The sequence below is a fragment of the Dryas octopetala genome, chromosome 6 (assembly GCF_963921425.1).
Source record: "Dryas octopetala chromosome 6, drDryOcto1.1, whole genome shotgun sequence".
In the NCBI taxonomy this organism is placed as follows: domain Eukaryota; kingdom Viridiplantae; phylum Streptophyta; class Magnoliopsida; order Rosales; family Rosaceae; genus Dryas; species Dryas octopetala.
The window spans coordinates 21,078,843-21,092,708 of record NC_141371.1 but is presented as its reverse complement, the minus strand read 5'-3'; positions in this window follow the sequence as shown (position 1 = coordinate 21,092,708).

Below are 13,866 nucleotides of genomic sequence, written 5' to 3'. Positions count from 1 at the left end.
AAGCACACACTCACATATCTGCTCTAGTGTCACTACACTATGTCATGAGACTCACCATCTCGAGTAAGCAAGCGTATACCGTACTAGTCTTGATTTACATTGGAATGTTAATGCCTAGTTAACATTCTCTTTCTCGACTAGGAACACTTAGGAATCTAAGCATCTGATAACATGAGTCTCAATGACTTCCTAGCTCATCATGTTTCTTATCTTAGATTTCTATGGACACATTCATTCACTTACACGATGATCCTAGAGTTTCCAGTGTAGTGAATAATGCTTATACCCTATTGATATCGCGATGTACACTTCACATTAATTGAAACATTTCTTCAAGTCACTTCAACCAAACACCTATGGTTAACCAATTTCCAATGGTTTTAGGGCATATTTTCAATAGTAACACCCCGGGACCTGGGTATGTCACAGTGGAATATGTTATGAGGATCTTGGGAGTACAACACCCGTCCTCGAGTGTTATAGCCCTAAAACCCTTAGAATAGGTTAAACAATTTTGTTTTGAAATTGGGTTGGATCAGAAATAAAATCAAAAGCGAAAATATGAAACATTATTTAATAGTGATGGAAGTGATAATTTTGTCCCTTAAAATTGATCACGTGCATGTCACATGATCAATTTTTGACGAAAATTGTAACAGATTTGACAAATGATCCTTCTTTGACACAAAATTGAAGTTTATGTTTTGAATTGACACAAAATGAAGGTTGTATACTAAATTGCGATAACCCCCTTAGTTTAGGTCCTTTTGCTAAAAAATTTCCAATAGAAGATTTAAGGAATTTTTTTTTGAAATTTTTTATTCAGAGGGATGAGAATCGGACTTGGATAAAAGGGGAATTCTATAGCCCTTTCAACTAGACTACTACGTCAACAATTGAAAATAAGGAGTAAGGAACTTGTTTACTACAAGATAAATGTTACCTCACAAGCTCACAATTAAACTTGTCAAGTTTTGCAGCTAAAAATCCAATAAATCATTTACTCTTGTTTTTAATTTTATGCAACCTGCAAGAGTGCAAGGAAGGGTGATCAAGAATGATATGCACAACCTGAATAGGAGTCCTAAGTAATAATTATTCAGATAGGAGCCCTTGGCGCAAGTCAAGGAGCTAGATGGTGGTTGCTTGAGAAAGCCCTTGCACTCTCCTTTTTTTCATCCCTTTTTTTTTTTTGCCCCCTTTTTCTTTTTTAAAAAAATGATTAATAAGTTAATTTTATACTCCCTAATAATAAATTAACCCACTTAATATTAAAAGGTACACTCTATCATAAAAAAATGATTAAGAATCCCACGATATAAACTTGACTGCTGATAATATATTGCCGAGGGCTCGGTGTGTCTTGTATTTTTAATTTTTTTTTTCCGTACTGAACATATAGTCACTATTTCCTAAATAATTTTATTATTGAAAATTAGGGTGAATGTATCTCCATAAGTTGAATTTTGTGTTTAATGTTTGTTTATTAATTTTTGACATATTTATGTAAAAAATATATATATTTATAAGTACATTTTTATGCAAGTTTTTGGTAGTCACTGTTCCACAATGACAATAGTTGTTATTGTCGTACATTGACTATATTGTAAAATATAAAGAAGCAAAAAAAACCTTCAAGCACTCAGTGTTTATGTCGAGTGCTCAACACATTGAAGTGAACCGGCTTATCATTATGTTTTACGAGTGAGTCGACTTATCAAGCCATTTATTATTTAAGGTCTTAAAAAAACACTCTTTTCTTTTTTTTGGTTCCCACCTTTCTTTTTTGGTTTATTACCACTTTTGCTCGCTGAAAATGTAATGAAATCTCAATTCACCTCAGTTGTTTTAATTGTCTCAATTTGCTACCTAATAGTATATCTTGTGTTCCAATGTGCCCCTTCGGCTCAATTCCATTATAACTTCTGTTAGCCTTGCTGACGTGGTGCCTACGTGGCAGGGCATAGTGGTCATTTCAACCCTCCTAGACCACTCAACACCCCACTTTTTTCACATAGACGCAAAAGTGGGACCCACCTCTTTAATTTATTACAAAACTTAAAAATATAAAACAAAAAATTAATACTTTAACAAATTAAAAGAAAAAATTAACCTGAATCTAAAGCATTGAACTTAATTCCATGGCCGCTGTGAATGCAACGTGGTCTCCGGGCTCGCTCCAGCTTCATTTAGCTTTCAATTGCGGCAGTTGCAATAAACCCTTCCCCATATTCGTACGGATGCAATTGGGGAAGCTGGATCGTCGGGTCGATTGCTTTGTGTTGCTCGTGGTAATGGGAATTCTTCGTGGGTCAAGTCGAGCTCGAATGCCGATGGGTAATGGGTAATGGATCTGCACCTGCACTTGTTTGATGATAAAATAACCAATATCAAAATAAAAATAACTCATCACCAAGCTTCCAAATTACCCACTTGGATTCCAACAACCCCAAAACAAAAAAAGAAAAGAAAAAAAAACAATGAAATCTACCCCAAACCCTCCTCCCTACCCAGCACCTCCTCCACCCAACTCCCTCCCCATTTTTGGCCATCGGCAAGCTCGTAACCCCCAAACCCTTGTCCCTCCTTCTCCCCACCCACTTCGACCCCGTCACCGCCATTGATTTCAATTGCGACGACTCCGTCATCGTCTCCAACAGCTATGATGGGTTTTGCAGGACTTGGGATGCCTATACTGGCCACTGCATCGATTTCCCAACCAGTGGCCGGAGATGGGAAGAAAGGTAGGTGGGTTGGGTTGCCCTGCCACGTACATAGGCGTCACATCAACAAGGCTAATAGAAGTTATGACGAAATTGAGCTGAAGGGGCACATTGAAACACGGAGTATACCATTAGGTGGCAAATTGAGACAATTAAAGCGAGAGGAAGTGAATTGAGATTTCGTTACAATGTCAGAGGGGCAAAACTGGGAATAAGCCTTCTTTTTTTTTGTCATTTCTTCCTTTCTCAATACGCAATTTATTCCAGTTCAGTCTCATTTATGCACATTCAACGGTTAGTAGCCACTGATTGGGGACCAGCAACCATGACTTGGTATCTTTTTCTTTTTTGCCAAGACATGACATTGTGAATTTTTGTGTGCACTTTAGAGAATCAATACTTACCCCAATCTCGAAGAAGAGAGAGGGTTGACGACGATACATGGCTTAGACTGATTGCAAAAAGTACAAGGGAAAGTAGTCAATCATCCATCTCAAACCAAAATTGAATCATAAGTAAGCGTGTGGCGTGGGATTGCATCCACTGTATAAGCTTCGTAGTGGAGAGTGGGGCTTCTTTTTAACATTGGGTTATTTTTGCTTGGTTTTTACTAGTGGCTTTTGGCTCTCTTCACACTTTTGTTTTCCAAGCATTAAAATAATTTGTGTATGCACAAATTTCGCATTCTGAAAGCTAAATGGACAAGAAAAAATAGACAATTACTCAAATATATTTGTATTCATTTTAACCAATACCTCCTTATTTCATCAGAATTTGAAAGTGAATTTTAGTCGAAATTTTATCTCAAGCAAACTATTAGATATTAGTTTTTCGTATGTGAGGAAAAAACAAATGTTCAAGGTTTGTATCGTAGTAAGCCATCTTTGACTTTGAAAGTGGAATAATTGGGACTTGTAAGCATTGATGATATATTCTTCCTATACTTGATGAATAACACTGAAAGCCTTCAAGTGTTTGAGTGTTTGACTTGGCTAAATGGTTTTTAACTGGCGCCCTTTAAGTAGCACTCTCTGACAACATTTAATTGTATCTGTTGATGCAAATTCTCGTGAGGTAGATGCAACAACGTAAAAATGATGACTTGGCTGATCCGAAGTCCTGCTGGATGATGATGCGGATGTTGATTGGGATCTTCCTGTAGACAAACACAAGATCAAAGGAGATGGACCGGTGTGGTACCAGCCAAACACACTCCGATGATGAAATCAGTGGTGATGTTTGATGATAGATGAGGAAGAACAAAGGATGAACTTGGGAGAATGGGAAGAACAAGGCAAATGTTATGGGTTATTCTCAGCAAGTTGGGTATGCTCCTTTGTGAGTGGGAATTTTTGCGTAAGTGTTTTGTGGATGGATTCATGGTCATGGTTTTGCACATATGAGTTGATATATATAAGCAAAGGGAGTCTTGATGAGTAAGATACCTGCATGTGAATGAATGGTTGCCAATGACCCACGCGCCTGGTCAGAACTAGTTGCATGTACAGCTGCTCACCTCCTCAGCATTCAATGCTGCATTGAATGCCCCATTAAATGCAAGGTTGGAAGATTCAGGCAAACTGCCCCAGTAGTCATGAATGCAGACTGGATATTCTATCTGTCAGAAGATTTGTGTCAGGTGCATTTAAGTGTGGCGGTTCATCCCAATGTGATCTTCCTGGGAATGGCGGCGGAGAGCCGAGCCGAACCGAACATATATCCTTATACGTATGCATGAAGTCTATGTGTGATCGGATCGGGCATGGGATTCCAGACCGAGCCGATCCAAAAGATAGGGGTCCCTCCGAGCCCTAACTGGCCGATGCCAGAACTCGAAGGAGGTTCCTTCAGTGCCGAGCCGAGCCGAACCGGGGTGACCGTGGAAAGATGGACACTCAATCCCTTGGAAGATCATCGGTTCAGCTCGGACCGAACATGGAGGGCCCGGCATGGAGACCCGGTCTGAGCTGGCAGAGGAAATGCTGATCAGTGATGATGTGGAGGTCAAAGTTTGACCACTGAGAGTCAACTCCGAGGTTGGTTTTGACTGGCCACGTGTCGAGCCGTGATTGGCTGTTCGGATTGATGTGGATTTTCCCACAAACAGAAGTCCCCCAGCTTCCGGTCCGAGCGGGCAGTGGTGGATTGGAAGTTGAAGTGTAAGGACAATCCCAAAGATAGCATGTTACTTGATCCTGGAGCTCAAGGAGAAGCTGACCGAGGCCGAGCGGGCGGTCAAGGCCGAGCGCGATCGGTCGGCGGGTCTGCGGTCCAAGCTGGCCGAGAAGGAGGTAGAGGTTGCTCGGCTCGGGAAGGAGCTTGTGTCCTCAGAGCAGAAAGTGGCCGACCTGGGGCAACTTGCTGACCAGCTCCAGCGGGATGTTGAGGAGGCCGAACGAAGGGCGGCCGAGTCTCGGCGTCGAGCTGGGCTTCCAAGCGTCTAGGCACTGGCTGACGCCCACTTCGAGGGGTATAAGGAGCTTTTGGAGGCGATCAAGTCGAAGAGGCCGGACTGGGATGTCTCATTCCTTGGCGAGTCCGATGACGAGGAGGAGGATACCCAAGAAAGTCAGTAGGACGAGGTTCCTCTTCCCGATCGCCAAGCCCCCGCCGAGGTGGTCATGCCAGCGGCCGAGCCGACTCCGGAGGATCCTCCGCCGCCTGAGTGCGAGCCGACCCCGATCCCCCCAGTCCCCGAATCCGATCCCAATGCTGAGATGCAGATCGGCGGGGTTGAGGTGGTGCAGCTCGGCGAGGAGACGCCCGAGGAGTCCAACGAGCCGATCCTAGAGGGACCTGCCGAGCGATCGGCATGATAGCTGCATTTTATTTTTATGTTAAGTTTTTACCTTTCTCCCCGAGCCGATGTGTGGCTCGGGTTTGATTTGATTTTTGAACAATATGTTGTTTGGATTTATCTCGTTTAATTTTATCAGTATTTTCTTTTTATGATACAAGTTGCTGTCAGTTTGGCTCGGAAATTAAGCTAAAGACATAACGAGTAATATGGATAAGAAAATTTTAAAAATAACAGATATAATAAATTAGAACTTGAGATCGGCTCGGCATGCCGATCGCAATGAAAATGAATGGTAATGATAAATTAGAACTTGTTTTCGGATCAGCTTGATAAGCATACCCAAGATAAGTAAGAACTTAAAAACCCTAGTGATCTCAGATGGGCTCGGTATACCCGTTGAGATATTTAGGAATTTTGTTTTTGAGAAAAAATATTCAAACCTACTTTCAGATCGGCTCGGCATGCACGATGAAAGTTTTGGTTGGAGTGTATATTTTTTCTTTTAGAAATATCCTGTTGAACGTTAGGACTGTAGGAAGTCACTTCGGCTCGGACAGGGATTTTTATAGACTTGATAAGTCTGTACCATGCCGAGCGTCGGGCCGAAAGTGGCGCGCCAGCTCGGCACAGGAGTTTATAGACCTGATGAGTCTGTAATATGCCGAGCGTCGGGCCGAAAGTGGCGCGCCAGCTCGACACATGATTTTATAGACCTGATGAGTCTGTAATATGCCGAGCGTCGGGCCGAAAGTGGCGCGCCAGCTCGACACATGAGTTTATAGACCTGATGAGTCTGTAATATGCCGAGCGTCGGGCCGAAAGTGGCACGCCAGCTCGACACATGAGTTTATAGACCTGATGAGTCTGTAATGTACCGAGCGTCGGGCCGAAAATGGCACTTCGGCTCGGCACATGGGTTTACTATTTCTTTCGAAGGAAACACTTAGATCTTTCCTCTTTATTGAAAGTGTATAGGAGTAGAGTCCCCAGTGTTTGCTTCGAAAAAATAAGAAGAAGATGAGTCAAAATGTGTTCATCCTTTCATTGATTGGAATGAGTGTTAGGTCGGACAGTCCCCGATCCTAACTACATTTTTACTGGTAATAAGTCTTCAAGTGTTCAGCGTTCCAGCTATTTTTGAGAGGCTTCCCAGCCAGAGTGGCCAAGTTGTAAGTGCCAGGCTTGACTACGCCCGTAATTCTGTATGGTCCGGTCCAGTTCGGATCGAATGAGCTCTCCTTGACGGCGAGGGGATTCTTCTTCATGACGAGACTGCCCAATCCGAAGCTCCTGGGCCTGACCCTTTGGTTGTAGTATTTGGCTACCCTCTGTTGGTAAGCAGCTCGGCAGAGATTGGCGTCGGTTCGCCTCTCCTCGATCATGTCTAGGCCGAGCCGAAGTCCGGTGTCATTTGTCTCGGGATTGTAAGTACCGGTTCGGAAGGAAGGAGTCCCCATTTCGACCGGGACGACAGCATCAGTCCCGAATGCCAACGCGTAGGGTGTTTCCTTCGTGGAGTTGCGATAGGAAGTTCGGTAAGACCAAAGTACCTCTGGCAAGAGTTCAGGCCAATTCCCTTTAGCATTATCAAGCTTAGTCTTGAGGGTCTTCTTGATGATCTTGTTGATGGCCTCGACCTGTCCGTTCGACTGCGGATGGTAAGGAGCGGTGAAGCGCAAGTTGATGTTCAGACGTGAACAAAAACTCCTGAATTTGTTGCAGTCGAATTGCTTGCCATTGTCCGCGATGATGGTGTGCGGCATGCCGAACCGGCATATGATGTTCTTCCAGACAAAGGTCTCCATCCGCTCGGCTGTGGTAGTGGCTAGGGGCTCGGCTTCGGCCCACTTGGTGAAGTAGTCGACTGCCACTACGGCCATGGTGACTTGCCCTTTCGCCTTCGGCATTGGGCCGATCAAATCGAGTCCCCACTGCGCGAACGGCCAGGGACTGGATATGGAGGTCAGCAACTGGGGAGGTTGATGGGGGACTGCGGCAAATTGCTGGCATTTGATACAAGCGCGAGAGAGATGATCCGCGTCTTTGTTCAACGTCGGCCAGAAGTAGCCCTGCCGGATCGTCTTGTAGGCGAGGGCTCTTCCTCCGGAGTGGTTTCCACATATCCCCTCGTGGATTTCTCTCAGCACATCCTGACCTTCCTGGGGGGTGACACACCGCAAATAGGGTAGGGAGAAACCCCTCTTGTAGAGCTGACCGTCGATCATGCTGAACCGAGCCGATCTCGTCTTGATGAGACGTGCCTTGTCCTTCTCCGGGGGAAGGATCCCGGAGACCAAGTAGCTGATGATCGGCGTCATCCAGTTCGGCTCGGCCTCGGTCTGCATAACGGCGGCCTCGTTTTCGGCGGTGCTAGGTCTATCCAGGATTTCAACTGGAACGTGTCTAGCGGATCCGGTGTCCGTGGCCGAAGCCAGGCGTGCCAAGGCATCGGCTCTGCAGTTCTCTGTCCTCGGGATTTGGGATATTTTGTATTCTTGGAAGTTCCCGAGCAGCAAACGGGTCTTCTCGAGATAGGCAGTCATGCTAGGCTCTCGAGTCTCATACTCTCCCAAAATCTGATTGACGATTAGTTGGGAGTCGCTGAAGATGTTCAATTTGGTCGCGCCGAGCTCCCTTGCCAATCTGAGTCCGGCGATGAGTGCCTCATACTCTGCTTCATTGTTTGATGCTTGAAATCTGAAGCGAAGAGCATACTCCATCACAACTTGTTCTGGGGAGATCAGAACAAGCCCAGCTCCGCTTCCCATGGCATTGGAAGATCCGTCCACGTAGAGTGTCCAGGTGAGAAGATCAGCTTGGCCGTGATCGCCATTTGTGTTCGGATCAGACGCAGTTGGTGTAGCGTCGGCGCGCGGTGGGTTTTCCGCCGAGGTGGTTGACTCACAGATGAAATCCGACATGGCCTGACCTTTGATGGCCGTCCGGGGACGGTAGATGATGTCAAACTCGCCGAGCTCGATTGACCACTTGATGAGCCGCCCCGAAGTCTCGGGTTTTGCCAGGATTTGTCTGAGCGGCTGATTCGTCAAGACGACGATTGAATGAGCCTGGAAGTAGGGTCTCAATTTCCGAGCCGAGCTGACCAGGGCGAGAGCCATCTTCTCGAATTTTGGATATCTGGTCTCGGCATCGGCGAGGGCTCGGCTCGTATAGAAGACGGGGTGTTGTACACCGCCGACCTCTCTCACTAGAACTGAGCTGAGAGCCGAGTCAGAAACAGAGAGGTAGAGAAAAAGTTCTTCACCTTCCTCTGGTTTGGATAAGATGGGAGGTTCCCCCATGTGCCTTTTCAGATCTTGAAAGGCCTGCTCGCATTGGGGGGTCCATTCTATGCTCTTCCCTGCTCCCCTTAAGGCCTTGAAGAAAGGGAGGCACCGGTCAGTGGACTTCGAGATGAACCGGTTCAGGGCGGCGACTCTTCCAGTCAGACTCTGGATTTCCTTGCGTGTCCTTGGGGACTTCATGTTGATCAAAGCCTGGATCTTCTCTGGATTGGCCTCGATCCCCCGTTGGCTGACCAGGTAGCCAAGGAACTTTCCTGACCGAACCCCAAAGACACATTTGGCTGGGTTCAGCCGCATCTGATACTCCTTCAGGACTCCGAACATGTCTGCGAGGTCCCTGACGTGATCGTCCGCCTTGATGCTTTTGACCAGCATGTCATCCACGTAAACCTCTACGGATTTGCCGATGGAAGATCTAAACATGTGGTTGACCAGCCTTTGGTAGGTGGCTCCGGCGTTTTTGAGTCCGAAGGGCATGACCTTGTAGCAGTACATGCCGCGATCCGTTATGAAAGATGTGCCCTTCTGGTCGGACTTGTGCATGAGGATCTGGTTATACCCAGAATAGGCGTCCATGAAGCTGAGGAGCTGATGCCCTGCTGTTGCATCGACGAGCTGATCTATTCTGGGCAAGGGAAAACTGTCCTTGGGACAAGCCCTGTTCAGGTCGGTGAAGTCCACACACATCCTCCACTTCCCGTTATTCTTTTTCACCATGACCACGTTGGCAAGCCAGTCGGGATAGTTGACCTCCCGGATGAACCCGTTGTTTTGTAACTTGGTTACCTCTTCAGCCATGGCGGCGTATCGGACCGGATCATATGACCTCCTCCTCTGGCGGACCGGTTTGCATCCCGGGTCAATGTTCAGCCTGTGGGTGATCACGTCAGATGATATGCCTGGCATGTCATCGTAAGACCAGGCGAACACTTCCGCATTGGCACGGAGGAAGTCGATTATGGCAGAGCGTTGCTCAGGGCTGATCTGAGTCCCCACTCGGACGAGCCGATCCGGTGTATCGTCCGAGATCGGCACTTCCTCCCAGGCCTCGGCGGGAAGGGGTCGAGATTCTGGGTTCGGCTCGGAAGTGAAGTCGAATGTCTCCGCCCTCGGCCACCTGCCCGAATCGGCGATGGAGTCAAGTTCTTGCGAGTTCGGCAGCTGACCCTTTTGTTTGATCGAAGCGGCGTAACAAGACCGAGCCGAGCACTGGTCTCCCTGGATGACAATGCAGTCGTCGCCCACCGGACATTTGATGAGGAGATTGGCGTAATGGACGATGCAGTCAAGGTCGACCAGAGCCGGTCTGCCCAGGATGATGTTGTAGGCTGACGGCCGCTTGACGACAATGAAGTACGTCATGCAGGTCTTCTTGATCGGTCCCTTCCCGAGCGACCAAGGCGGGAGTGTCGGTCTCCAGCTTATCCTCGCCAATGCCCATCTGTGCGAACGCAGAGTGGTAGAGGATGTTGACTGAGCTTCCTCCATCGACGAAGGAGCGTGTGATGGTAGTCCCGGCCACCTCAGCCACTATGACGACCGGATCATAGTGGGGGAAGATGATCTCATTCGCCTCATTAGGCTCAAAGGTGACCGGTGCCCAGTCCTTCCGTTGTCTTTTGGAAGTGCTGGGCTGACCCGCTTGGATCGACAGGGACTCGTGAGCTTGAGCCGCCTGTCTGACATACTCCTTCTGGGATCGGTTCGAGCTCCCCAAGAAGGTTGGTCCCCCTCCGATCGACCCGATGGCAGCATCCCGGACATCAATGGTGTTGGTGGGCTTCTTCAGCGCGGCCTTGGGTACCCTAGGCCCGCCGGCCAGGAATTGATTGATCTTACCCGCCCGGGCAAGAGTCTCAATCCCGTCGCGGAGAGCATAGCAATCACCCGTGACGTGGCCGTGATTGGAGTGGTACTTGCAGAAGACACCCTCCCTGATTTTGTCCGGGGGTGGTCCCTTGATCTCCCTGGCAGCTGGGAGTTGGTCCTTGATCTTGGAGAAGATCGTCTCCAGACCGGCGTTGAGGGGAGTGTACTCTGTGTACTGGACGAACTTGGGCCCCTTGCCCAGAAGTTGGCGCGGTTCTTCGGTCCTGGTCTTCTTGGATTGGACCTGGGGTTTGGGACTTGCAACCTCTCCCTCCTTCCTCTTGGCTGAGGTCGGCCTGGGGTTCAGGGCCTCCACCTGAGCATCCCACTCCTCAGCCCGCGCCCACTTAGTGGCTTCAGCAGAAAGCTCATCATAAGTAGAGGGAGGGTTCCTCATCAGATGGGAGCGAAGTCCGCCGGCGAGCAGACCCTGCATGAGGGCGTTCTTAGCCGATCTGTCATCGCAATCGTCGCACTTCGTGTATTCGATGTTGAAGCGGATCAGATAGGCTTTGAGGCTCTCCCCTTCCTGTTGCTTAATGAGCGACATATCGTTCAAGTTGTAGAGTCGTTCGGATACAACCCGATATCTCGCCAGGAAGGCCCTTCGGAGGTCGGAGAAGGAGTCGATGGAGTTGGGCTGGAGGGTTCGAAACTAACCCCGAGCCGATCCCTTCAAGGTTGAAGGGAATATTCGGCATTTAGTGGCTTCAGATGCCTGGCGGGCCTCCATGGCGTATCTGAAGCTGTCAAGGTGGTCATAGGGATCCTTGGTCCCATCGTACTGATCCATCTTGGGAGGCTTGGTGTCGCGGGAGACCTCAGCATCCATGATTCTGCTGGTGTACGGGAGGGGGAGTTCCTCACCGTGGTCAGCTCTGCCGGTATGTCCCCTGGAGACCTCGACTTGGCCGAGCCGATCGTGGACGCTCCGGATTTGGTCCTGGACCAAAGTCCGGACAAGATTTTCCACATTGGGCGGGGTCGGCTCGACCGCATTTTCCCCGGAGCATTCGGCCCGGTTACCGAGTCTCTCACCCACCGGCTGACGAGTGATCCTCTCGCCCACTGGTTGTCGATCTGACATGATCATGGTGGATCCAAGTCGGTCGCTCACAGATCGCCTTCCTGAGTGAGCTCCTGATGGGGAAGGATCTTGGCTGGCGATAGGACCGAGCCTATCCCTAATCGGGACCCTGGTTTCGGCCGAATCAGTTGGACCGTTGACCCCCAACCTGGATTGGGCCGGCGGTCGCTGATTTGTATTCGGATCGGCACGGTCTCCCCTTGGACTCCCGGGGAAACGTTTTCCGAAGGCCGCCTGCTTTTGCTGAAGGAGACGGTGGGCGTTTAGGAACTCGGCCTGTTCGGCCGGGGGCATGTCCTCGAAGCCCGGGAAGGCGTAATCAGCATCCTGCCGATCGGTCTGGTCGTTCGGCTCGGCAGGAGTGCTTTGCCGAGAAGGAGATGGTGAAAGGACCTCTTGCTCGGCTCGGGTCTGGCGCGATCGAAAACCCGATCCTCCACTGTTCTTGAGCTGAGCACGATGGCGTGCAAGTTCCCCGGCCAGCTCGGCCTGTTTTGCAAGCAGCTCATTATTCTGCTTGAGAAGTGCATTCTCAGCGGTCAGGTGCCGTTGGCTTTCCTTGAGGAGCTTGTGAGCAGCTCGGATTTTTGAGGGACCTTTGGACTTTGATGTCCTGGGGAGTTGTGCTCCCCTCGTCTTTTCAGGTGTCTCAGGCTGATGTTGTTCATCATTCTGAGATGCTCCTGAGGAAGAGCTACTGTCGCGGAAAATGGTAGTCATGATGACTTATGTGCAGGAAGAGCTTAGCACTTGTGGTGATGAACACAACGGCTGAAGTCGATTTCCCACAGACGGCGCCAATCTGTTGATGCAAATTCTCGTGAGGTAGATGCAACAACGTAAAAATGATGACTTGGCTGATCCGAAGTCCTGCTGGATGATGATGCGGATGTTGATTGGGATCTTCCTGTAGACAAACACAAGATCAAAGGAGATGGACCGGTGTGGTACCAGCCAAACACACTCCGATGATGAAATCAGTGGTGATGTTTGATGATAGATGAGGAAGAACAAAGGATGAACTTGGGAGAATGGGAAGAACAAGGCAAATGTTCTGGGTTATTCTCAGCAAGTTGGGTATGCTCCTTTGTGAGTGGGAATTTTTGCGTAAGTGTTTTGTGGATGGATTCATGGTCATGGTTTTGCACATATGAGTTGATATATATAAGCAAAGGGAGTCTTGATGAGTAAGATACCTGCATGTGAATGAATGGTTGCCAATGACCCACGCGCCTGGTCAGAACTAGTTGCATGTACAGCTGCTCACCTCCTCGCAGCATTGAATGCCCCATTAAATGCAAGGTTGGAAGATTCAGGCAAACTGCCCCAGTAGTCATGAATGCAGACTGGATATTCTATCTGTCAGAAGATTTGTGTCAGGTGCATTTAAGTGTGGCGGTTCATCCCAATGTGATCTTCCTGGGAATGGCGGCGGAGAGCCGAGCCGAACCGAACATATATCCTTATGCGTATGCATGAAGTCTATGTGTGATCGGATCGGGCATGGGATTCCAGACCGAGCCGATCCAAAAGATAGGGGTCCCTCCGAGCCCTAACTGGCCGATGCCAAAACTCGAAGGAGGTTCCTTCAGTGCCGAGCCGAGCCGAACCGGGGTGACCGTGGAAAGATGGACACTCAATCCCTTGGAAGATCATCGGTTCGGCTCGGACCGAACATGGAGGGCCCGGCATGGAGACCCGGTCTGAGCTGGCAGAGGAAATGCTGATCAGTGATGATGTGGAGGTCAAAGTTTGACCACTGAGAGTCAACTCCGAGGTTGGTTTTGACTGGCCACGTGTCGAGCCGTGATTGGCTGTTCGGATTGATGTGGATTTTCCCACAAACAGTATCGAAAACTGTTGATTCTAATTTTACCAAAAAAAAGAAAACTGTTGATTCTGACGTATCCCTGCTATTAATGGAAATTAAAAAATGGGCATGGCTCAAACTAAACCTCAGTGTTGGGCGAAACTCACCTCAGTCATCCATGATGGGCTTCGTGAGCTGAAAGCTTGACCATGTCCCGTACCAACTCATACACGCATAAAAACTCAGACGTACTCCTACAAAGTACAAACTAG